This window comes from Nycticebus coucang, chromosome 5, assembly GCF_027406575.1.
Source record: "Nycticebus coucang isolate mNycCou1 chromosome 5, mNycCou1.pri, whole genome shotgun sequence".
Taxonomy (NCBI): Eukaryota; Metazoa; Chordata; class Mammalia; order Primates; family Lorisidae; genus Nycticebus; species Nycticebus coucang.
Genome location: NC_069784.1, coordinates 88121352 through 88148203, shown reverse-complemented (window position 1 = coordinate 88148203; position 26852 = coordinate 88121352). Strand labels below are relative to the sequence as shown.

Sequence of the window (26852 nt, the reverse complement as noted above, 5' to 3'; positions counted from 1 at the left end):
TACAGCCTCAAACTGCTTGAGCTTAAGTGATTCTCCATCTGAGCCTCCAGAGTGGCTGGAACTACAGGTGCCTGCCACCATGCCCAGCTGGTTTTTTTTTTTTTTTTGTAGAGATGGAGTATCACTATGTTGCCCAAGCCGATTTCAAATTTCTGACTCAACCTATCCTGCCTTGGCATTCCAAAGTGCCAGGATTATAAGCATGAGCCACTGTACCTAGTCTTGACATACATTCCATATTTAGTTGAAACAATTCTACAGATTGATTATTGAGTACAGGATTTGTGGTACAGAAGTAAAAACAATTTGAACAGGCTCAGAAGGCATAGCTCAGTGGTTAGGGTGCTGGCCACAAACACCTGGGATGGCAGGTTCTAATCCGGCCCCAGCCTGCTAAACAAGGACAACTAAAAAAAAAAAAAAGAAGATAGCAAGGCATTGTGGCAGGCGCCTGTAGTCCCAGCTACTTGGGAGGCTGAGGAAGAGAATCACTTGAGCCCAAGAGTTTGAGGTTGCTGTGAGCTGTGACACCATGGCACTTTACCAAATGTGACATAGTGAGACTCTGTCTCAAAAAAATAAAATAAAATAAAAATAATATGAACAGGCTGAACATGGTGTCTCATGCCTGTAATTCCAGTAATGTGGGAGACTGAGGCATGAGGACTGCTTGAGGCCAGGAGTTGGAAGTTAAATGAGCTATGACAGTACTACTGAATGTAGTCTACTCTGGGTGACAAAGCAAGATCCTATACTAAAAAACATAAAAACCTAATATGGACAAAAAACTACAGAAACAGGTAGAAGTCTGGGTGACAGTCTGCTCCGTTTTTGGTATGCTCTTGACCAAAGAATGACGAGACACACTGAAAGCAAGGTGAGCATAAAATGAAATTTATTGAGATAATGTTTATAGAGTAACAGCAAGATACATTCACCACAGATGACAAATGGGGCCCCTTTTGTTACAAAAGGCTCAGGTTACGATCTGGGGTCCTGTTTTATACTGTTAAAGTTGGGCCCTCCTCATAGTTCAGATGTCATCATTGATGGACAGTTAGTGACCTGATAATTAGCCTTAGGTTACTCTAGGTCATTTTCCACATCCTGCTGTACCTGGGCTGCCTGGACATAGGCTGGGGATTCCCTGCATTCTTCTGCAAATTAGCAGGTGTTCCTCTTTGTCCCAGGTGTGGCAGTTGCTCAAGGCAGGGCACCCACCTTTATCCCCGGAAGAGCCAGACGTTCTATCTCCCTAACATTTCCCCACTCTCTATTCTAAAGGCCCAAATTGTGGGCCTCTACTCATCTGGCTGCTTCCTGCTGAATGGGGGTGACGATTCTTATTAGGGTAGCCTCTTGCACGTTCTCTAGGGCCTTCCCCAGAGGACTTCAATAGATGCCCTTAGTGCGAGGAGGAGATGGGCAGTGGGACTGGTAGAGAACATAGGGCCAGTCATTTGTAGCTTAATGGCCTCTAGGCAGGATGAATAAATTTAGTTCAAAAATTTATGAGGATGGTCCCAATATTAGAATTCCCAGGATGTAAAGTAACAATGATCAAGGGAATTACTAAGGACATCCACCAGAGCCTAAAGGTCTTATCTTATACCTGGATATTGGAGGCAGGCTCTAGAATGGCACTGACATTGTCCTGAACCTGTTCAGACTTATTAACAAAAAAAGAGGCCCTGTTTTTTGAAGAACAAGCAAGTGTCCCCTACTGCTGCTTATTTCAGGGGACTGCCTATTTTGTCAGGCAACCCCACTTGCCAATCCAGCTGTTCCCATAAGAGGGCGAATGTACGGCTAGTTTTAAACAGTTTTCACTACTTACCTGAAGGAGCCACAGCAGGAGATCGATCCTCCAAGGGAAGACATGAATATTTGCCTCTGGTTTTGGAGTCTTCTTCTGTAGGGATCAAATGACTTTCATTTGGTCCATCACTCGAGAATGATGGGTTCAAGTAGGTATCCCTGAGACCTTAACAGTGGTTGGGGTAGAAAGTGCAACCAGATAGGACCCAGCTTTCCACACCTGGATAAGCTGGGATGTGATGGACCCATACTTCCACTGTTTTATGAGCACTAAGTACCCCAGCTGACAGAGAGGACCAGGGGAGAAAGGGTCTCTGGGCAGTGTTCTTGTAATGTCTGCAGGAACTGAGCTACTTGAGGGTATGTTGGTGTCCAGCCATTTCCTGAAAATCAAAGTCCACAGTGATCAGAGCAAAAGGTTACCTATATGATATTTCAAAAGCACTCAAAGAAAAGGGAGCTTTAGTTACAATGCATAAATATAAAAGAGTGACTAGAAGAAGTTTTAACCAACTGACCCAGTCTCCTAGGTCATCTTTTTTTTTTTTTTTTTTTGTAGAAACAAAAGAAAGTGTTTATAAAGGACCAGACAGTGGGAAAAATGAAAGGCAGTTTTGCCCATATTGAATTTCAATTGCACAAAATACAAACGTTCTACCAATGTATTTTGGGGTTTTGTTGTTGTTGTTTTTTGTTTTTTTGAGACAGAGTCTTACTTTGTCGCCCTGCACCCAAATGATCCTCTTCCCTCAGCCTCCGGAGTAGGTGTGATTACTAGGTGTCTGCCACAACAACTGCCTGTTTTTAGAGGCAGGGTCTTGCTCTAGCTCAGGCTGATCTCGATCCTGGGTCATCTTGTACAGGCAAGATTAAGGCTCTGGTTATCTTGCTCTGCCTGGCCTAATGACTGAGGCCTCCAGGCCCAATGCGGATATTAAGAGATCTGCAGGGTCCTAGAGACTCCCTACACGACCTGTGAAGCAAAGGCAGGACTGGTGCCACTCTTTAAGGAGTAGAGAAGGCCAAAACAAGGTATGATGTCCTCCAGAAGTCTTCAGGGAAGACTTCAGTCTTCAGTCTTCAGTGGCCTTTTCAGTCCTGCAAAGGAAACCTTCAACCCAACAAGTAAAAGTGTTGACAAGTTCTTGAATTCTCTACAGCAGGGGTGTCCAACCTGTGGCCCGTGGGCTGCATGCTGATTTTGTGAGGACTTTTTATGCTTATCTGTGGTGTGTGAATCATGAAAAGTATGCACTGACAGTTTTTTTTTTTGTTGTTGTTGTTTTTGCTAATTAGCTTTCATTAGTGTTTGTGTATTTACTGTGTGGCCCAAGACGATTCTTATTTTTCCAGTGTGAGGCTAGTGGGGTTGCCTGAGAATTAAAAAAAAAGGTTGGACAACCCTGCTCTACAGGGGGACATTTGGGTGGAATGTACCTGCTGGTCCTCGCTGGAATAGGTCCCCTTTTTGGGGACCAGAGAGGCAAGGTTTGCTCTCAAAGCCCCTTGAGGGTTGTTAGTTTGGCAGGTGGTACAAAGTGAGGTGATGTGTTTAATGGTGGAGAATAGTAAAAGAAAAACAAAATATTGTTCCAGGGATGTCTAAGTGGCTTTGGGTTGAAGTGGGTAGTATTATGGGAACTTCTATTAAGTATTTTTACTTCTTTAGCCAGTGATAGATAGAGGTTTCCTTTGACTAATCATCCGGAGGGTCTCAAGTGGTATCCTCTAGTCAACCCATCAGATATTTGTGAGGTGGAATAAGCTGGAATGGACAGAGCAGGATTAGAAGGGACTAGAGCCCCCAGTAAGTTAGGAAACAGTTTTCCCAGGGCTGCCTCTTTGATAGCCATATCTGCAGTCCTATTTCCTTGAGTTATTAGATCAGCTCCCTTTTGATGTCCCTTACAATGGATGACTGCCACCTCAGCTGGTTCCTGAATGGCTTGTAAAAGCACATGAATCTGTTTCCCATACTTAATCGGCATTCCTAGAGTGGTAAGGAATGCCAGCTCTCCCCAAATAGATGCACAGAAGCTGGGCGCAGTGGCTCACACCTGTAATCCTAACACTTTGGGAGGCTAAGGCAGGTGGATCACTTGAGTTCAAGAGTTTGAGACCAGCCTGAGCAAGAGTGAGACCCCGTCTCTAAAAAATAGCCAGGTGTTATGGCAGGCACCTGCAGTCCCAGTTACTTGAGAGGCTGAGGCAAGAGGATCACTTGAGTCCAAGAGTTTGAGGTTGCTGTAAGCTATGAGGCGCAGTACTTTACCGAGGATAACAAAGTAAAAACCTGTCTCAAAAACAAAAAAAATAGATGCATGAGTATGTAACACCATGTAAGCATATTTAGAATCTACCCTATAATATTCTGAAATAAACATTATATTTAAAGAATAAGAGATAATAAAATACAGTGAAAAAAACAAAATAAGAAGGCTTTCTGGGTTTTACAAAGGTAAAACAAATAATTTGCTCTCTTTTAAAAAAGTAGACTGGAAGGCTAAGGTTAAGGCTATGAGTTTGGCTAACTAGCAGATGTATTTTCTTTAAAGCCTGGGTCTCCAGCACTCCTAGACTTTTGTACTTTTGATATATATATATAAATTATATATATATAATTTTTTTTTTTAGACAGTCTCACTTTGTCACCCCTTTGTAGAGTGCTGTGGTGACATAGCTCACAGCAACCTCAAACTCCTGGGCTTCAGCAGTTCTCTTGCCTCAGTCTCCTGAGTAGCTGGGACTATAGGTACTTGCCACACCTGGCTATTTTTAGAGATGGGGTCTCGCTCTGGCTCAGGCTCGCTTTGAACTCCTGAGCTCAACCAATCCACCTTCCTTGACCTCCCAGAGTGCTAGGATTACAGGCAAGAGCCACTATGCCAGGCCCCCTCATCTTTTTTTTTTTTTAATTTAAATTAATACAAGGGTACAAAAGCTGTACGGAAGCTTTTCAGCCTCATTAGGTCCCATTTATTTATGTTAGTTGCATTTGTTAGGCAAAGTCCACGTAATAGTTGAGTCCTTCACCCAGGGGGTGCCATATACCCCTACGCTGTGCCCATTAGGTGAGAGCACATCTCCTCTCTCTCTCCTCTCCCTCCTTCCTTCCCTGACCCCCATTACTTGAATATAGTTGTGTTTTTCTCTTGTGTGAGCATGTGGTTGTTCATCTACTGGTTTCATGTTAGTACTGAATACATTGGATACTTGATTTTCCATTCTTGTGATACTTAGGAGGATGTTCTCCAAATCTATCCAGGTAAATACAAAAGATATAAAGTCTCCCATCTTTTAATGGCTGCATAGTATTCCATTGTATACATGTACTATAGTTCATTTATCCATTTGTGAATTAATGGGTACTTGGGTTGTTTCCACATCCTGGCAATTGTAAATTTAGCTGTGATAAACATTCTAATGCAAATGTCATTGTGGTAAAATGATTTTTTTTCTTCTCAGTATATACATAGTGATGGGATTGCAGGGTCAAATGGAAGGTCTACTTTTAGCTCTTTAGGATTCTCCAGACTTCTTTCCAAAACGGCTGTATTAGTTTGTAATCCCACCAACAGTGAATAAATATTCCCTTTTTTCCACATCCACACCAGCATCTGCAGCTTTAGGGCTTTGTGATGTGGGCTTTCTCATGGGGTTAGGTGATATCTCAAGGTGGTTTTGATTTCCATTTCTCTGATGATTAGAGATGATGAGCATTTTTTCATGTGTTTGTTGGCAATTTGTCCTCTTGGGAGAAGGTTCTGTTCATTTCTCTTGCCCAGTGATAAATGGGATTGTTTGCTCTTTTCTTGCTGATGAGTTTGAGTTCTGTGTAGATTCTGTTTATCTGCCCTTTGTCACATTTGTAACCTGTAAACTACGCACTAACCAAGCAGGCTACTGTGCAGTTGCAAAGAAATCATGCTCCACCACTGTCTTCCCTGGGCAGATCTCCCTCAGTCCCCATTCCTCAAGTCCATCAGAGGCCTACTGAGGCAGGAGTTTTGTTAAAGATGGGGAATGGAGTGCCAGGAGAACTTGTTTGCCACATGCAAAAAGACCGAAACTGGACTCACTCTTCTTACCACTTACAAAATTGACTCACGATGCATAAAAGATTTAAATGTAAGACTGAAATGATAAAATTTATAGAAGAAAGTGTGGGAAAAACTCTTGACAATATTGGTCTGGGGAAAGATTTTATGAAGAAGACCCCATTGGAGATTGCAGCAAAAACTAACATAAATAGGTGGGACCTGATGAGGCTAAAAAGCTTATGTGTAGCTATGGACACAACAATTAAAGCACATAGAAAACCTTCAGAATGAGAGAAGACTTGGTTCCTGTCATCTCTTCTGGAAGAAGAGTGGCAGGCTTCAATCTTAAAGGCAGGGGTTTCTGTAAACATAGCCTGGAACTTTAGTAGATGTCTATCCTAAATCCATTTTGTCATCCTTCCCAGCAGGAGCTCAGAGGTCCAGTGGGAGGTTCTAATAGTAAGGGAAGCTCCCACAGTGAATTTAGTGGCCTCTAGCCACTGAAGAGTAAGGTATGGGTGCTACTACCCGCAAGCAGGCAGGCCATCCTGCAGCTGTGGGGCCCAATTTCTTTGATAAATAGGCTACTGATTGTAATTGTGGCCCCCAAACCTGTGTTAACACCTCTAGGGCTATCCCCTCTCAAGTACATATAAGAAGACTTTCTGAGAAGGTGGTAGGCCCAGGGCGAGGGCTTAGAGCAGGCTTTCTTTAATGCCTGAGCAGTCTGTTTTCGTTCAGGTCCCCATATCAGAGGTTCCTTATCAGTGTTTCTATTTAGGCTTTTATCAAGGGGTTTAGCCAGAAGCTCACAATTAGGCATCCAAATTCAGCAAAACTCCACAAGCCCAAGAAAAGAGTGTAGAACGGGCCCAGTAGTGGGTTCAGGTAGGTGCATGATAGCCTGGATGTGCTCCAGGGATAGCTCTCATTTTCCCAGGGTGAGAACAAGCCCCAGGTAGGTCACTGTAGGTTGATCCAGATGGCTTTGGGATGTGGCACCTTGTACCTGTTGTCAGCCAGGAACTACAGGAAGCAAATGGCATGTTCCGCCTGCACTTCCTCTAAGCTCAGAGAGTATATCAGTAGGTCATTGACACATTGAAGCGTCACACCCCAGTGGAATTGCTGTTTGTCTAGATCTTTCCCCAAGGGCTGGCCAAAAAGATGAGGGCTATCCTGGAGCCCTTGTGGCAACACCATCCAGGTTACTTGGTGGGGTGTGCCATGGAGGGGGATCCATTGAAAAGCAAACAAATTTTGGCAATCAGGGTAAAGAAGGATGCAAAAGAAAGCATCTCTTATTTCTAGTCCTTTATAATAGGTGGTTTCTGGGAGAATGTTGCCTAGTGACATATAAGGACTGGGCACCACAGGGTGCAAAGTCACCACCACCTCACTGACAGCCCTTAAGTCTTTCACTAATCAGTAAATACTGACCTTTTACCAGATAGGCAAAATAGGGGTATTATAAGGAGACCTGAAACTAGGCATTTTCTATAAGGGTCTCAAGACCTGCTCAGGGCTCAGTCTGCAAGGGCTATTATTTAACAGGGGGACATCCCTGCTGCAGTTTGAGATGGGCCATACCCAGTTGAGCCATTCTGCCACAGCCCAGGGATCCAATGTCCCAATGCCTCCCCACCTGTTGATATTTGCCCAAGACCTCTGAATCTGTTAAGAGGCCTATGAGGCTGAGTTCCTCCTGAGGTTAGAAAGAAATCCACACTTGAAGTTTAGAAAGCAAGTCATATCCTAGCAGGTTGATCTGACAAGTAGGAGTTGCTAGAAATAAATGCCAACGTTCTCATCCTCCCACAAACAAAGCAAAGGGAGAGTAAAGGATGGTTTGATGGGGACCCTAGAGACTCTGGTGACCATCCAAGATTGAGCACTCAGTTTTCCAGAATAGGTAAGGAGGACAGAGTGGGCAGCCTTAGTATCAAGAAGAAAATGTTTTAGCCTGCCTGCCACCAGAAGGGTTACCCTTGGCTCCAGCTCTGCTGATGGGAGCAGGCTCCTTCATTGTTGTACCATGATCCAGTCTAGAGACCCACTCCCCTCCTGTGACAATTCCATAGGACAGAATATGGTCCAGTGACTTCTTTGATGGCATCAGTGATAAGGGGCCTTGGACAGTCTGTCCTTGTTGGGCAATCTTTGGCCCAATTCCCTTCCTGTTAGCAGATGTGGCACCAGAGATCCCTTCCTTCTGTGGGGGCTTTGTCTGTTGCTCTAAATGTGGTGCAAGTGCTGCCATTAAGTTGGCATGGCTCTCCTCCTTCCTCCATTCCTTCTCCTGAGCCTGACTGTATTGCCCTGAGCATCTAACTAAAAAGAAAATTTCCTACTTAAAACCCTTCAACTCTTCCTTAGGAATAAAAAACAAACTTCATTTGTCCCTGCTCACCTCTCTAACTTCATCTCTTACTGTGTCCATCTCATTATTTACATTGCAACACCAAAATTGCTATTAGTTCTTTACACACCATGTACGTTTCTCACTCTTACTTTTTTGTTTTTGAGACAGTCTCACTTTGCTGCCCTTGGTAGAGTGCTGTGGCGTCACAACTCACAACAACCTCAAACTCTTGGGCTCAAATGATTCTCTTGCCTCCGCCTTCCAAGTACCTAGGACTACAGGTGCCTGCCACAGCGCCCAGCTATTTTTAGTGACAGGGTCTTGCTCTGGCTCAGACTGGTCTGGACCCTCAGGCAACACACCCACCTCGGCCTCCCAGAGTGTTAGGATTATGTCAGGATTATAGTCATGAGCCACCTCTCCTGGCACACTCTTACTTTTAACCATACTGTCCCCTCTGTGTATAATGTCCCCCCTTTCTTTCAACGGCTGTGGCAGAGACTGCTAGCTGTTCACTGAAGTCCATTTGCCCTTTCTTCCTAACCAATCAAGTTGTAACCAGCACAGGGCTGCCCAGCTCCACTATATTTCCCAGCTTAATATGCCCCTCAGGACACCAATAGAAGGGCAGAAAGGCCCGGGCTTTAAGACACTGATATGGGCGGCACCTATGGCTCAGTGAGTAGGTCACTGGCCCCATACTGAGGGTGGCGGGTTCAAACCTGGCCCTGACCAAACTGCAACAAAAAATAGCTGGGCATGTGGAGGGCGCCTGTAGTCCCAGCAACTCCGGAGGCTGAGGCAAGAAAATTGCCTAAGGCCGAAAGCTGGAGGTTGCTGTGAGCTATGAGGCTACAGCACTCTACTCAGGGTAGCAGCTTGAGACTCTATCTCTTAAAAAAAAAAAAAAAAGAAAAGACACTGTTCTTCCCCCCAAACCATCTTCCTCCTTCCCCATTGTAACCTGGACATGGCTGTGACACAGTCTCCACCATTCAGGTGATGACAAAGCCCTAGGGACCTGCAGACCCGTAAACTGTAAGATGTATTGAACAGAGCTACCTGTCAACCTGGAACTCTTTCCTCTGTTTTATGAGAAAAAATCTTTGCTTTTGAAATCACTGATTTTTTGTTTCAACAGCTTAGTCTCTCCTAAATAATAGCACTGCCTTCTTCCTATCTTTTTAATGATCATATTTTAAAGAATTTAAGAGAAAAGCACTTTTCTATTCCTCTTCCTTTAATTCTAAAGATCCAGGCCGAGTAACAGCTTCCCTGCAACTGGGAACAGCGAGTCTGGGGAGACAAGACTCCAGGCATCTCTGGCCGGTGGGATCTGCCTATAATCATCCCTTTGAGGATACAAGGAGCCAGCAAGGGACTTCTGGACCCCAAGAGGAGGACAAAAACAGTGGAAAACTGGCAAGTGGTTGCGTGTGTTCGATCGACCTAATCACACCGGCAACCGTAAGTAGAAGCAGCAGTGAGACTGCAAACCGGAAAGGCCTTACCTGTGAACTGTTTCGGTGTTCTTGGACTTGGCACTCAGTTGAACTGCCTCGGGGAGAGCTTGAGCAGGAGTGTGGAGAACTTTGGGCACTGTCTGGGGCCCCAGACTGAGCCACTGAGCTGGGGGCAGGAAGCCATTGTGAAAGAACTGCCCTGGCAAGCTCCGCCCTCAGGATCTCAGAGCAAGGATTGGGCGGGTCAAAGTAACCTACTGACTGAGCAGCCCAAAGGCGGGGACTGAGCTGCCTTACAGCCTTAATCCTTAGGGGCAGAGTGAGACGGTTTTGGCACATTGGAGCTTGGGCTGTTGCCCTGGGTAGAGTGCCGTGACATCACAGCTCATAGCAACCTCAAACTCCTGGGCTTGGCACCGCCCAGACCTCCATAAGAGCTGTGCAGTGACCCCCGACCGGTGACCCACACCCACCGAGCCTCCGCATTTCCTGACCAGGAACTGTGGGAGCCACACAACCCTGCATCCTGCCTCCTGTGTTCTCCCAGCTTCCACACTAGCCCGTTCATCTGGACAGGGACTCTGGTAGCTGCGTGCCCTTTGGAGCCCTCCCTGCCTCTGCACAGAGCTCTTCTCCTGGCCAGAGACTGCTGGAGCCTTCTGTGCCAAAGTCACTGGGCACCTGGCACTCCCAGAACCAGGCGCGCCACCCCCAGCCCTGTCACAGGGCTGGATCGGGTGTGTCACAAACTGGAGCTGCTTCCCCAACCAGAACTCCCTAGCTAGAGCAGCCCCAGAGGAACTACACAGGGTCACCCCCTACAAAGATCTAGCAACAATAGAGTGATCCCGCTGGGGTCTAATCTTGGAGAGACACCTCCCCAACTCTGAGGACAGCCAGAGGCAACGGTGAAAAACAATCATGAGGTGAAATCAACAGAAAAACTCTGGCAATATGAATAATCAGAGTAGATCAACTCCCCCAAGGATCAATGGGGCAGAAACAGCACAAGACCCCATGCACAAATAGCTGAGATGTCAGAAATTGAATTCAGGATCTGGATAGCAAATAAGATCGAATTAGAATTCCAAAAGTTATCTCAAGAAATCAACGGATTCAAAGACCAAATGACCAAAGATTTCAACACATTGAGACAAGAAGTTGCATCCCTCAAAGATCTGAGAAACACAGTAGAATCCCTCAGTAACAGAATGGAGCAAGCAGAAGAAAGGATTTCTGACATTGAAGACAAAGCTTTCAAATGCTCCCAAACCCTCAAAGAAGAAGAGAAATGGAGAGCAAAAACAGACCACTCTCTCAGAGAGCTCTCAGATAATTTGAAGAAAACCAATATTCGTCTTATAGGGATCCCCAAAAGTGACGAAGTGGCTTCACAAGGCACAGAGTCTCTTCTCCATGAGATTATGAAGGAGAACTTTCCAGACATGCCAAGAGATTCCGAAATTCAGATAGCAGACAGTTTCAGAACTCCAGCACAACTCAACCCAAATAAGACATCCCCCAGACGAATCATAATCAATTTCACTAAAGTTAATACAAAGGAGAAAATTCTGAAAGCTGCCAGACAAAAGAAAACCATTACCTACAAGGGGAAGAATATCAGAATAACTGCAGATCTCTCTGCTGAAACCTTTCAAGCTAGAAGAGGATGGTAATCGACTTTTAATCTCCTAAAACAAAATAACTTTCAACCCAGGATCCTGTACCCAGCTAAACTGAGCTTCATTTATGACGGAGAAATTAAATACTTCAATGACATTCACATGTTGAAGAAATTTGCCACAACTAAACCAGCTCTGCAGGACATTCTTAGACCTATCCTCCATAAAGACCAGCGTAATTCTCCACCACAAAAGTAAACCCACCCAAAAAATTTTTGATCAAATTCTAACTTCCACAGTTGCAAAAGGATTAAAAATGTCCACCGGTCTCTCAAAAGGTTTATCAATACTCTCAGTTAATGTGAATGGTTTAAATTGTCCTCTAAAGAGGCATAGGTTGGCGGACTGGATACAAAAACTCAAGCCAGATATCTGCTGCATCTAAGAATCGCATCTTACATTAAAAGACAGATATAGACTCAAGGTGAAGGGATGGTCATCTATATTCCAGGCAAATGGAAAGCAGAAAAAAGCAGGTGTTGCAATCCTGTTCGCAGACGCAATAGGCTTTAAACCAACCAAAATAATTAAGGATAAGGATGGACACTTCATATTTGTTAAAGGTAATACTCAATATGATGAGATATCAATTATTAATATTTATGCACCCAACCACAACGCACCTCAATTTATAAGAGAAACTGTAACAGACATGAGCAACTCAATTTCCTCCACTTCCATAGTAGTTGGAGATTTTAACACCCCTTTAGCAGTCCTGGATAGATCCTCCACAAAGAAGCTAAGCAAAGAAATTTTAGATTTAAACTCAACCATTCAACATCTGGGCTTAACAGACATCTATAGAACATTTCATCCCCAAAAAACTGAATACACATTCTTCTCATCAGCCCACAGAACATACTCCAAAATCGACCACATCCTCAGCAAATTTAAAAAAATAGAAATTATTCTTTGCATCTTCTCAGACCATCATGGAATAAAAGTTGAACTAAATAACAACAGGAACCTGCATACCCATACAAAAACATGGAAGCTAAACAACCTTATGCTGAAGGACACATGGGTTATAGACAAGATTAAGAAGGAAATCACCATATTTTTGGAACAAAACAACAATCAAGACACGAATTACCAGAACCTCTGGGATACTGCAAAGGCAGTCCTAGGAAGGAAATTTATAGCACTGCAAGCCTTTCTCAAGAAAACGGAAAGAGAGGAAGTCAATAACTTAATGGAACATCTCAAGCAACTGGAGAAAGAAGAGCACTTCAACCCCAAACATAGCAGAAGAAAAGAAATAACCAAAATCAGAGCAGAATTAAATGACATTGAAAACAAAAGAATTATACAACAGATCAATAAATCCAAAAGCTGTTTTTTTTGAAAAGATCAATAAAATAGATAAACCTATGGCCAACCTAAACAGGAAAAAAAGAGTAAAATCTCTAATTTCATCAATCAGAAATGGTAATGATGAAATAACACAGACCTCTCAGAAATTCAAAAAATCCTTAACGAATACTACAAGAAACTCTACTGTCAGAAATATGAAAATCTGAAAGAAATCGACCAATACCTGGAAGCACGCCACCTACCAAGACTTAGCCAGAACTAAGTGGAAATGTTGAACAGGCCTATATCAAGTTCTGAAATAGCATCAACTATACAAACTCTCCCTAAAAAGAAAAGCCCAGGACCAGATGGCTTTACGTCAGAATTCTACCAAACCTTTAAAGAAGAACTAGTACCTATACTACTAAACCTCTTCCAAAATATAGAAAAAGAAGGAATATTACCCAGCACATTCTACGAAGCAAACATCACCTTGATCCCCAAACCAGGGAAAGACCCAACAAGAAAAGAAAATTATAGATCAATATCACTAATGAATATAGATGCTAAAATACTCAATAAGATCCTAACAAACAGAATCCAACAACACATCAAAAAAAATTATACACCATGACCAAGTCGGATTTATCCCAGGGTCTCAAGGCTGGTTCAATATATGTAAATCTATAAACGTAATTCAACACATAAACAAACTTAAAAATAAAGACCATATGATTCTTTCAATTGATGCAGAAAAAGCTTTTGATATCATTCCACAGGTCCCTGATGCATCTATGTTCCATTTTTCCCAATCTTTTCCCCTCTTCTGCTCTTCAGATTGGATAATTGCTGTTCATTAATCTTCAAGTTCACTGTCTCTTTCCTTCACCATTTCCATTGGGCTATTGCACCCATCCAGCAAATTTTTTTATTTCAGATATTGTACTCTTCCATTCAAAATGTCTAGTGGATAGAAAAAGAAAAAAAATGTCTACTGGATTCTTTTTCTAATTTCTGTTTCCCTGCTGAAAACTTCCATCTCAACATTTATCTCAAGCATCTTTATCTTGACCTCATGGAACATATAATAGCTGCTTTGGAGTCTTTGATATTGCCAACATCTGTGTTATCTCAGGGTTGCTATTTGTTTTTTAGGATTTGGTCAGACTTTCCTGGTTCTTTGTATGCAGGTGATTTTCTGTTTTATCCTGCACATCATGACAGTTATGTTGGCAAGACTCTGGGTCTTATTAAAATCCTCCTCTGGCAAAAGCTGACTTTTTTTTTCCAGCAGGCAATCAACCTGATTAAATACAGATTTCAAACTTTTATATTGTTTTTTACAGGTGATTGCAATCTCAGTTCGGTTTTGAAAGCCTCTGCCATGCTGCTGTGGATCTGTCCTGAACACACACCACTCAGGGGTTAGTCTGAGGCTCAGATCAGTTCTCAAAGCCCTTACTATACTGACTGGGTCTTCGCATACAGCATAGCAAGGGCTTTGAGACTTGCGTGGATTCATACACAAAATCAGGGATCATCTTCTCTATCTTGTTCTTCTCCATCCTCCCCACTCACTTTCCAACTCACAGAGTCTCCTTATCTCAGTTCCTTAGATCAGAAACATAAGATTTCTATTAGAGTTTTAGCTACCCATGCCTCCTAACAGTTCCCAGTGAGGGGCTCTCCTCAGCACAAAACCATAAGAAAAGAAAGAAGAAAAACCAGGAAACTCATTGCTAGTAATTTTCCTTTGTGAGTATGACTCTCCTCCACAATCTTGTATTTACTTATTTCTTTTTAGATCCTCAGTTAGCTGCCACTTGCATTTTTAGTTTGTAATCAGTGGGAGGAAAGGGCTGAAGTAGGTTTATGATGCCAAACCAGAATGTTTCCTACCCGTTGTTTAAGAATCAGCACAGGTGTTACTTTCTGTACCTAGGAAGCTTTTTCTGACTGTCCTCTCAGTTTGGAGGCTGAGTTAGTTCCCTCCTTTGTGTTTAATTCTAATAATCCACCTACTACTTTGTATAGAATTTTCCTGTTTAGGTATTATCTTCCCTACCATACTGAGAGTGCCTAAAAAGAGAGAGTGTGTGTCTTACTTACCCTTTAGCACAGTGCTTGGTACATAGGAGGTCTTCAATGTCTGTTGAATGTAGTAGGCTTTTCTGAACACCCTAACCAAAATTCCTAAGTAGTTGTGTCACTCCTAAATCTTTTCACCCATTCTACTTTGTATTACAGTTATTTTAGCACTCATCTTTCATTCACTATTAGATTATAAGCTCAATGACACTTAAATGTTGAGTGTTATGTGTCTGTCTCCCCTAGCATCGTGTGATATCCTTAACTACTATTACTTAACTGAATTGAGGTTCAATAAGCCAATTTTAAAATTAAAGGCTGGGTACGGTGGCTGATGCCTATAATCCTAGCACTTTGGGAGGCTGAGATGGGAGGATTGATTGAGCCCAGGAGATTAAGACCAGCCTGGGGAATATAAGAAGACCTCATCTCTACAAAAAATTAGCCATGTCTGGTGGCATATGCCTGTAGTCCCAACTATTTGGGAGGCTGAGTCAGGAGGATTGCTTGAGACTGTGAGTTAGAGGCTGCAGTGAGTTGTGATGCTGCCATTGCGCTCTAGCCTGGGCAAAAAATGGAGGCCTTGTCTCAAAGAAAAATAAAATTAAATGTTTTAATTCACCCTGATTAAACTTCAAAAAAATCTCTCTATGGAAAGATGTGCTGAAAGCAGCAGGATATATTTTTCCAGTTGCCTGCAGGGGTCACTCACCACCTTTCAGAAAAAATGATGCTGGATTAGAACCTTACTTCAGGCAGATTTCTCTCTCTCTTTAGATCAATAGCAAGGATACATTTTTTTTTCATGAGAGGCAATTTAGGAGAAATAAAATTTTTTTGTTTTGTTTTGGTTTTGGTTTTTTGAGACAGAGTGTCAAAAAAACTCAGTGGAGTGATGTGGCATCACAGCTCACAGCAACCTCAAACTCCTGGGCTCAAGTGATTCTCTTGTCTCAGCCTCCCAAGTAGCTGGGACTACAGGCACCCGCCACAACTCCTGGCTCTTTTTACAGACTGGGTCTTGCTTTTGCTCAGGCTAGTCTGGAACCTGTGAGCTCAGGCAATCCACCAGCCTCGGCCTCCCAGAGTGCTGGGATTACAGGCGTGAGCCACCGTACCTGGCCCAAGAAATAAAATGTTTATGAGCCGTATTTTTTATTGAAAATAAATATAATTTATCTTCTTAAAAATAACTATTTTATAACAGACATAATTTAATTTATCTAAAAGGAAAATATTTGGATTTTAGTCGCTAATATGGTACTATCCTAACATATTTGTGGAATGACAACAAGGAGGCAGACCTTTAACCTTTCAACTTGGAATTTTACCTCAAGTGAGAGTAAGAAATTAGGTGGACCATCCTTGAGAACTGTATATCTCTATTAGGACTTACTTAATCCTATTCTCCAGAGGGACGATTTTTTTTTACTTATACAATGTTTAATTGTTACCTAATCATTTATACCCTCATATTAATCTGAAATTTAAAAAAATAATAAAGAAAAAACAGTTCTCTCACAGATTTAATTTTTTTGTTTGTTTGTTTTGAGACAGAGTCTCATTATGTCGCCCTCAGTAGAATGCTATAGCGTCACAGCTCACAGCAACCTCCAGCTCTTGGGCTTAAGCAATTCTCTTGCCTCAGCCTCCCAAGTCGCTAAGACTATAGGCGCCCACCACAATGCCGGACTATTGTTTGTTGCAGTTGCCACTACTGTTTTAGCTGGCTGGGGCCAGGTTTGAACACGCCACCATTGGGTAGTGGCTGGCGCCCTACCCACTGAGTAACAAGTGCTGCCCTCAAAGATTTAATTTTAGTAAGATAACTTTTATGTTTGTACTGTGTACTTTGAAAATGAGAAATAATATTGAAATAATCTGATTTCAAGGAAGGAAGGAAAATTACTACAAAGTTCCATGGTAGACATTTAGGAAGAATTTAGAATGGTTGAGGGCAGGGCCTAATGGAGATTTAGAGTGGGTTAAATCTAATGTTTGAGGGAATGATTCTTTATTTTACCAAAAATTAAAACTTACTGATTTTGATTTTTAAATTAAATTTTCTTTTTTAAAAAAATTACAAACTTAGAATTTCCTTTAACTGAGTCCATTGTAACATTTAGGGATACAGGACTCTCTGTCAGCATAATGGTGTCCCAATTGATAATTGCTATATTGATCAGATAAAATCTTTGCTGATTGTCCAATCAATAACCAAAACCAGCCATCAAGAGAATAAAAGCAATCAAAAGTGAGTTCTACAGAGAACAAAAACAGACTCAAGTTACTTAAAGTATTAAGTGTTCAGGGTCATCTACATAAAAAAGAAACCACTTTAGGGCTTTAGATGCCCAGTAAGCAATATGATCCTCCTCCAGCTGTATGGAGAGGGGGCCACTTACCCAAAGAGCTAGATACTGCTCTGCCTTGAAACAGAGGACAAACTGGACGTGACAGATGGCTTTTAGCTATTCTCATTTGATCATTGCCATCTAATAGCACACTTGATGCTACCAGCTCAGAAAAAAATCTAAAGCCTTTGCAGAAAAGTGACACATTTCCCCTCCACAGTGACAAGGACTGTTGTGCTGCTAAACTAGGAGTAAACACCAATAGCAATGTTTTAAAAATATTCTAAGCAAACTTCATTATAAAGGTCTACTTGTTCATTCATTTTAGTCATTAGTTACTGAACACCTAGTATGAGAATACTAGTGAAAAATCAGACAATATCCCTGCCTTCGCAGACAAGATTGAGGTTGCAGTGAGCTATGATGACCCCAGTACAAACATTCTACCTGTGACAACAGTGAGACTCTCTCCTGGAGGGAGGGAGGGACAAAGGGAGGGAGGGAAGGAAGGAAGGAAGGTTGGTTGGTTACTACAAAGTTCCATGGTAGACATTTAGGAAGAATTTAGAATGGCTAAGGATAGGGCCTAATGGAGATTTAGGGTGGCCTAAACTATCTTCAAATCCCTGGTCCCAACCCATCCTTGGTACTAACTACCCTTGACACTGCAAAGACTCAAAATGATGTGAAAAATGCAGCCCTGAGAACTTAGGTCTAGCTTTCAGGCTTCTTCAAAGAAATTATATGCAATGGAAAGTGTTTACCCAACCCATTTCCTGGGAAGCTGGGCAAGAGTCAACTCAATTGTCCTTTGGCTTGGGATACCACACATTAATGCTACTTACCCAGCAGCTGGCCAAGTGTGATGGCTCATGCCTATAGTCCCAGCAGACTGGGAGGCTGATGTGGGTGGATTGCTTGAGCTCACAGGTTCAAGACCAGCCTGAGCCAGAGCTAGACTTTGTCCCTAAAAATAGCCAGGCATTGTGACGGGCGCCCAAAGTCCCAGCTACTTGGGAGGCTGAGGCAAGAGAATCACTTAAGCCCAAGAGTTTGAGGTTGTTGTGAGGGGAACAAAGTGAGACTCTGTCTCAAAAAAAAAAAAGCTACTTATCCATGGTAGACTCAGTGGAAGTACAGTGAGGGGAAGCTGAAGTAGTCTATGAGAATGAGTCAAATTGCGTTGTTAAGCAAAGGAGCCTGGTGAAGAACAGGAGTTGAAATGAGAAGCCAAAACAAGGGGTCTGAAAAACGACAAGGATGAACAGAGGTGGTTAGGGCAGGGACATGGACCTATCGTGCAAAACAGTGTGTGCGTAAAGCCAAAGTGGTTCTGTTATGTCAGCTGCTGCTAAGTAGTTTAGTACATTTCCTTCACAATTAGGAAACAGTAGTTATACGATATAAAGAATTACTCAATAATTTTATTGGATCTCTCTCATTAGGTTTCCAACTGTTTCCTGGCTTCTCTGATGATAATTTCATAAAGAAGCAAAATAATCTTTCATAATATTGTTTTGTGTTTTTAATGTAGTTACAACTCTTCATAGTAAGAGCTGAGTTACTTGTTATAACTGAATATTTTCTGTCATTCTTTTTGTTTTTTTGAGACAGAGTCTCACTTGGTCCCTCTGGGTAGAGTGCTGTGGCATCTTAGCTCACAGCAACCTCAAACTCTTGGGTTCAAGTGATCCTCTTGCCTCAGCCTCCCGAGTAGCTGGGACTAAAGGCGCTCTCCACAACACCTGGCTATGTTTTAGAGATGGGGTCTCACTCTGGCTCAGGCTGGTCTGGAACCTGCGAGCTCAAGCAATTCAATGCCTCAGCCTCCCAAGTGCTGGGATTACAGGCGTGAGTTACTGCGCCTGGCCCCTGTCATTCATTTTTTTTTCTTTTTTTTAATAAAATCATAGCTGTGGGTGGGCATGGCCGCCGGGGTCAGGTGCCAGGAGCAGGCCCAGACCACCGACTGGAGGGCCACCCTGAAGACCATCCGGAACGGCATCCACAAGATAGACACCTACCTGAACGCCGCCTTGGACCTCCTAGGAGGGAGGACGAGCTCTGCCAGTGTAAGTGCAGTGACGGATCTAAACCTTTCCCACGTTATGGTTACAGACCTTCCCCGCTGAGTGGATGTGGTTCTCCACTGTTTGGTGTTCATCTTAACATTGGTGTCCCTTCCCTGACAAAGTGCTGCAACAAACATGACAGGTTCTATGAGACCTGTGGCAAAAGCAAGAATGACTGTGACGAGGAGTTCCAGTATTGCCTCTCCAAGATCTGCCGAAACGTGCAGAAAACACCAGGACCAGCTCAGCATGTTCAGGCACGTGAACAACCGTGGAGCTCTTGTTTGACAGTGTCATACATTTAGGCTGTAAACCGTACCTGGACAGTCAGCGAGCTGCATGTAGGTGCCGTTATGAAGAAAAAACAGATCTTTAAGGAAGATACTGACAGCTGGTGACAGACGAGGATGGAAGAACATAGTCTTTGACCAAGAACAAATGTTTTTATAGCATAAAAGTATCTTATTTTATGAAAAGATTATTTTAAGACCTTACAAAAGTTTATATTTTAACATTAAAACCTCAAAGTAAAACACAGTGGAGGAGGTCAGAGAAGGCGCGCCTGCCTTCTCAGCCACCCTCCTGCTGGTGTTGCCGTAGGGTGCCAAATTGTCTTGACCAGTATGTGTTAAGGGCAGAATTTTTACAAAGAAGCATTATAAACTTGATTTTTACAACCAAATTTACCAAGAAAAATGAGATCAAATATAAAATTCAACATTATTTTTTTTTGGAACTACAGGAAATTCTTCACTTAGAAGAGTTTATTTGTTTACTAGGAAATTTTAAATACACATTTATACCTGAAAGAAACTCAATTTATTCTTTCTCTATTTTAATTACACATAATTTGTTGTTTTTCTATAGTCCATTGAGCCTATAAATAAGTCATATTTCTATTAGGACTAGTTATAAGGACAAGGTTTCCATGTCTGTTTTCCTTGTAAAAGTGCCACCATCAGCTGATTACCACTCAGGAAACAAACCCAGAGTATGAAATCTAATATTATGTAATATGCCTGGAAGGTGACGAAGAAGATAAAGAAACATAGCTACTTCCGTTTTATGGACCACTCATAACACAAAGGTCTAAATTGGAGTAAAGGTAGATTTAATGAAACAAATGAAAAGTTATTTAACAAACACATTAGTGCACTATTTACTGTTACGCTTTGATGTTTATTTCCCAGCAGTTTTTCCTTGTGGTAGATGCTGGGATATTTTTAAAAGACTGTAACCTTTTATGAATTGTGGTCTTAATAAAAGTTGTTCTTGATAAAAAAAAATCATAGCTGTGTACATGAATGCAATCATGGGGTACAATGTGCTGGTTTTATATACAATTTGAAATGTTTTCATCAAACTGGTTAACATAGCCTTCATGGTATTTTCTTATTTATTGTGTTAAGACATTTATATTCTACACCTAGTAAATTTCAGATGTACCCTTGTAAGATGCACCATAGGTGTAGTCCCACCAATTACCCTCCCTCCACTCATCCTCTCCCCTCCCCTCTCCTCCCTCTCCACTTCTTCTTGGGCTATAATTGGGTTACAGCTTTCATAGGAAAGCTATAAATTGGTTTCATAGTAAGACTGAGTACATTGGATACTTTTTCTTCCATTCTTGAGATACTTTGCTAAGAAGAATATGTTCCAGCTCCATCCATGTAAACATGTAAGAGGTAAAGTCTCCATCTTTCTTTAAGGCTGCATAATATTCCATGGTGTACATATACCACAATTTATTGATCCATTCATGGGTCGATGGGCACTTGGGCTTCTTCCATGACCTAGCAATTATGAATTGGGCTGCAATAAACATTCTGGTACATATATCTTTGTTATAATGTGATTTTTGGTCTTCTGGATATATACACCTAGTAGAGGAATTGTAGGATCGAATGGCAGGTCTATTTTTAGATCTCTAAATGTTCTCCAAACATCTTTCCAAAAGGAATGTATTAGTTTACATTCCCACCAGCAGTGTAGAAGTGTTCCTTTTTCTCCACATCCATGCCAACATCTCTGGTTTGGGGATTTTGTGATGTGGGCTAATCTTACTGGAGTTAGATGATATCTCAAAGTAGTTTTGATTTGCATTTCTCTGATGATTAATGATGATGAGCATTTTTTTGCCATGCACCTGTCTTCTACAGGTTGCCAGCCAGTTCACCCAGCACCATTTGTTAAATAGGGAATTTTTTTCCCCACTGAATGTTTTTAATTGGCTTGTCAAAGATCAAATAATGGTAAGTAGCTGGATTCATCTCTTGGTTCTCTATTCTGTTCCATACATCTACCTCTCTGTTTTTGTGCCAGTACCATGCTGTTTTGATCACTATCTATTTATAGTATAGTCTGAGGTATATGATTCAGTAGCATGATTCCTCCTGCTTTGTTTTTATTTCTGAGTAGTGTTGTAGCTATTTAAGGTTTTTTCTGATACCACAGGAAACGAAGTATTATTTTTTTGAGATCTTTAAAGTATGTCAGTGGAGCTTTAATAGAGATTGCATTAAAATTATATATTGCTTTGGGTAGTATAGACATTTTAACAATGTTGATTCTTCCCAGCCATGAGCATGGTATGTTTTTCCATTTGTTAACATCTTCAGCTGTTTCTTATCTTAAAGTTTCACAATTCTCTTTATAGAGATCTTTCATGTTCTTTGTTAGGTAAACTCCCAAATACCTCATCTTCTTTGGCACTACTGTGAACGGAATAGAGTCCTTGACTGTTTTTTCAGCTTGACTATGTTGGTATATATAAAGGCTACAGATTTATGAGTATTGATTTTGTAACCTGAGACACTGCTGTATTCCTTGATCACTTCTACGAGTTTTGTAGTAGAATCTCTGGTGTTTTCCAGATATACAATCATATCATCGAAGAGTGTAAGTTGGATCTCTTCTGACCCTATATGAATACCCTTGATCACCTTTTCTTCCCTAATTGCAATGGCTAAGACTTCTATTATAATGTTAAAAAGCAGTGGAGACAATGGTCAACCTTGCCTGGTTCCTGATCTGAGTGGAAATGATTTCAATTTAACTCGATTCAATACAATGTTGGCTGTGGGTTTGCTGTAGATGGCCTCTATCAGTTTAAGAAATGTCCCTTCTATACCTATTTTCTTAAGTGTTCTGATCATGAAAGGATGCTGGATATTATCAAAAGCTTTTTCTGCATCAATTGAGAGAATCATATGGTCTTTTTTTTCTAATTTGTTTATGTGATGATATTTATAGATTTAGATATATTGAACCAGCCTTGAGACCCTTGGATAAAACCCACTGGTCATGGTATATAATTTATTTAATGTGTTGCTGGATTGTGTTTGTTAGGATCTTGTTGAATATTTTTGCATCAATATTCATTAGTGATATTGGCGTATAATTTTATTCTCTTGTTGAGTCTTTTCCTGGTTTGGGGATCAGGATGATATTTGCTTCATAGAACGTGTTAGGTAGTATTCCTTCTTTTTCTCTATTTTGGAAAATGTTGAATAATATAGGTACTAGTTCCTCTTTAAAGGTTTGGTAGAATTCTGATGTGAAGCCATCTGATCCAAGGCATTTCTTTTTAGGGAGATTTCGTATGGTTAATGCTATTTCAGAACATGATATAGGCCTGTTCAACATTTCCACTTGATTCTGGTTAAGTCAAGGAAGGTGACGTGCTTCCAAGTATTGGTCAATTTCCTTCAGATTTTCATATTTCTGAGAATAAAGTTTCTTGTAATATTCATTAAGGATTTTTTTAATTTCTGTTATTTCATCATTACCATTTCTGATTGGTGAAATTAGAGATTTTACTCTTTTTTTTTCCTGGTTAGGTTAGCCAAAGGTTTAGCTATTTTATTGACCTTTTAAAAAAACTAACTTTTTGATTTATTGGTCTGTTGTATAATTCTTTTGTTTTCAATTTCATTTAATTCTGCTCTAATTTTGCTTATTTCTTTTCTTCTCTGGGTTTGGGATTGGAATGTTCTTCCTTTTTCAGTTGCTTTAGATATCCCATTAAGTTATTAACGTCATCTCTTTCCATTCTCTTGAGGGAGGTTTACAGTGCTATAAATTTCCCTCTGAGGACTGCCTTTGCAGTAGCCCAGAGGTACTGATAATTCATGTCTTCATTATCACTTTATTCCAAAAATTTGGTAATTTCCTTCTTGATCTCATCTATGACCCAGCTATCATTCAGCATAAGGTTATTTAGCTTCCATGTTTTTGTATGAGTATGCAGATTCCTATTGTTACTGAGTTCAACTTTTATTCCATGATAGTCTGAGAAGATGGAAGGAATAATTTCTGTTCTTTTCAATTTTCTGAGGTTAGACTTATGACCTAAGATGTGATCGATTTTGGAGTATGTTCCGTGGGCTGATGAAAATAATGTGTATTCAGTTTTATTGGGATGAAATGTTCTGTAGATGTCTATTAAATCCAAATGTTGAATGGTTAAGTTTAAATCTAAAATTTCTTTGCTTAACTTCTTATTGGAGGATCTATCCAACACTGCCAAAGGAGTGTTAAAATCTCTGACTATTATGGAGCTGGAGGAAATCAAGTTGCTCATGTCTGTTAGAGTCTCTCTTATAAATTGAGGTGCATTCTGGTTGGGTCCATAAATGTTAATAATTGAAATCTCATCATATTGAGTGTTATCCTGAACAACTATGAAGTGACCATCCTTATCCTTCCTTACTTTTGTGGGTTTAAAGCCTATTGTATCTGCAAATAAAATTGCAAGACCTGCTTTTTTCTGGTTTCCATTTGCCTGAAAAATAGATGACCATCCCTTCACCCTGAGTCTATATTTATCTTAAGGTAAGATGAGATTCTTGTATGCTGCAGATATCTGGCCTGAGTTTTTGTATCCAGTCAGTCAACCTGTACCTCTTCAGAGGACAATTTAAGCCTTTCAGATTGAGAGTATTGATAAGCCTGGTAGGGTTTTGGGTATCGAGTTTTTTAAAAGTCCAGTGGACATTTTTAATCCTTTCGCCAATGTGGCTCACTGGCTTTGTAAGTTGCTTCTTTTTTTTTTTAGACAGAGTCTCACTCTGTTGCCTTTGGTGGAGCACCATGGCATCATAGCTCACAACAACCTCAAACTTTTGGGCCCAAGTAACCCTCCTGCCTTAGCATCCCAAAAAACTGGAACTACAGATATGCATCACCACACCTGGCTAATTTTTCTATTTTTAGTAGAAATGGGGTCTTGCTCTCGGTCGGGCTGGTTGCGAACTCCTGAGCTCAAGCAATCCACCTGCCTTGGCCTCTCAGAGTGGTAAGATTACAGGTGTGAGCTATTGCACCCACCCACTAAGTTGCTTCTTGATGAAAGTCCATATGTTATAAGATTTCAGAGATACTCTTTTTTTGTTCATAAACTCCAAAGATCTTTTAAATTTGTAGGCACAGGATGGTGAAGGATGGCAATTACTAGGCAGCAGAGCCTCACTTAGCAATGAAAGTTGTTTGTTTTCTAGTATCTGAAGAGAGTAATCTTTGTTTCAGAACCCTGTGATAACGTCCTATGGGCGGATACTTTGGAAGGAGATGCTCATTCTCTTCAAGACTCATGACAATCACTGTTTATTGCCACTAGCCCCATAACTAGGTTCAAATCTCAACATCTCCAGAGGGACAGATACATCCTATGATCCAGGAGGAAATAACTTATACACCAAAAGAATCACACTATTTTTTTAATAGACACTAGCTGAAACCTGGTGAATGTGTGGAAGTAGATGGTAATATATTAGACTAAGAAGAGCAGAACACCACAGTAGAGTCAGCTGGATTCATTGGTATGGATGTACCTTCTAGAGCCTGGATTCAAAGTGCTTGTGCATGCAGCTGGAGATGGCTGTACCAGCTTATGAGGTCCACGGACTAGAATTTTGACTCAAGGTCCTACAGTTCATGAGGTTGAGATGCTATTTTCCTTGGAAAGATATAAAGGAGGGGATTCAGAGTCAGGCCTCAGTCTTTCTCCATATCAGACTTCAATGATGGAAGATTTTGGAGCAATGTCATAAGATCTTAAAGGAAAGAAAGTATGAGCCAAATTCTAGGGCGCTGGTCCCATATACCAGAGGTGGCTGGTTCAAACCCAACCCTGGCCAAAAACTGCAAAAAAAAAAAAAAAAAGACAAATAGTTTGAATATGAATGGACTCAGAGAATATTATTTTCATAAGCCCATTTGAAAAATGTGTTATAAAATTCAGCTGACCAAAAAATGAGTAGGAAAACACTGCAGAGGGTTTGGCAGTGATCTTTGATGTGAACAAAAAGACTAAGACAAATAGCAGGGTAATGGTGAAAGAACAGAACATGGGAAGCAAAGGGTAGGACAGGATGTAAAACACTGATGTTTCATCTAACTAGGGGTCAAAAGCTATTACTTAATGCTAATAAACCAAGCAAAAGAGTTAAAGTACTATATTGAATAATAGGTAAAATCATACACAGGTAAACACTAAGAAAGATAATATTACTAAAATCAGGTGATGGAAAAGAGGGCAGGGAGATGGAGGGACAAGGAATATATTCATTTTGTTATTGTTGACAGTTAAAAAACTATTAGAAAAAACTATTACTGTCATACTGGGGGAGAACAGAGAAGATGGATTATTCAATGAGTAGGATCCAGTATCACAAAAAAAAAAAAAAATGGATAAATACAGTTGATCCTTGAACAACTCGAGTTTGAACTTCAAGGATCTACTTATGCACCAATTTTTCGCAGTAAATACAAAGGGTGCCAAAAAATGTATACACATTTTTAAAAAAGGAAAAAAATTGTATTAAAATTGTAATAATCTATGCCAATGTTTGTTATCTCATATATTGTATCTTGTATCACTTGTGATTGCAGAAGTCAAATGTGACTTATTATAATTTTAATACAGTTTTTCATTTCTTAAAATGTGAATACATTTTTGGGCACCCTCCATATGTAAGAAAAATTGGGGGGGATTTGCAACAATTTGAAAAAACAGACAAACCCTGTAGGCTAGACATATTGAAAAAATTCAGAAAAAATTATATATGTTATGCATACATAAAACATACGTAGATGCAGTCTATTTTATCACTTATTACCATAAAATATACACAAATCGATTATAAAAAGTTAGAATTTATCAAAACTTACAGACTGTACATAGTGCTATTTACAGTTGAGAGAAATGTAAACACATGTAAGGAAGCAGTATTAAATCGTAACTGCATAAAGGTAACTAAAGTACATGCTGTACTGCCATAATCATTCCCTAGCCACCTGTTGCTGTCAGCGAGCACAAGTGCTACAAGTAACTGAGTAACTAACCACCTCCAGCGCCAGGAGAGGCTGATCATCTCCACTTGAGCAGCTGTTGCTCCAGTAAATATCATATTGCTATAAAAAAATCATCTCTCTCAGTTCTGGCATATTTTTTTCATGTTTAGTGCAATACTATAAACCTTGATAATACCATGAGACACATACAAAGTGTCATTAGTGATAATAGAAGTGCTCTCAAGAAGCAGAGAAAAGTCATGACATTACAAGAACAAGTTGAATTGCTTGGTATGTACTGTAGGTTGAAGTGTGCAACTGTGGTCACCACCATTTCAGATACACAAATCACATTGTAAAAAGATGACATAAACTTACGGTTTTGAT

At 40.8% G+C, this 26852-nt stretch overlaps 1 pseudogene; it reads left to right on the top strand.

Annotated features, from left to right (window-relative positions):
• The first annotated feature begins 853 nt into the window (after nucleotides 1–853).
• On the top strand, nucleotides 854–19710 carry LOC128585540 (group XIIA secretory phospholipase A2-like; annotated as a pseudogene).
• Nucleotides 19711–26852: the final 7142 nt, after the last annotated feature.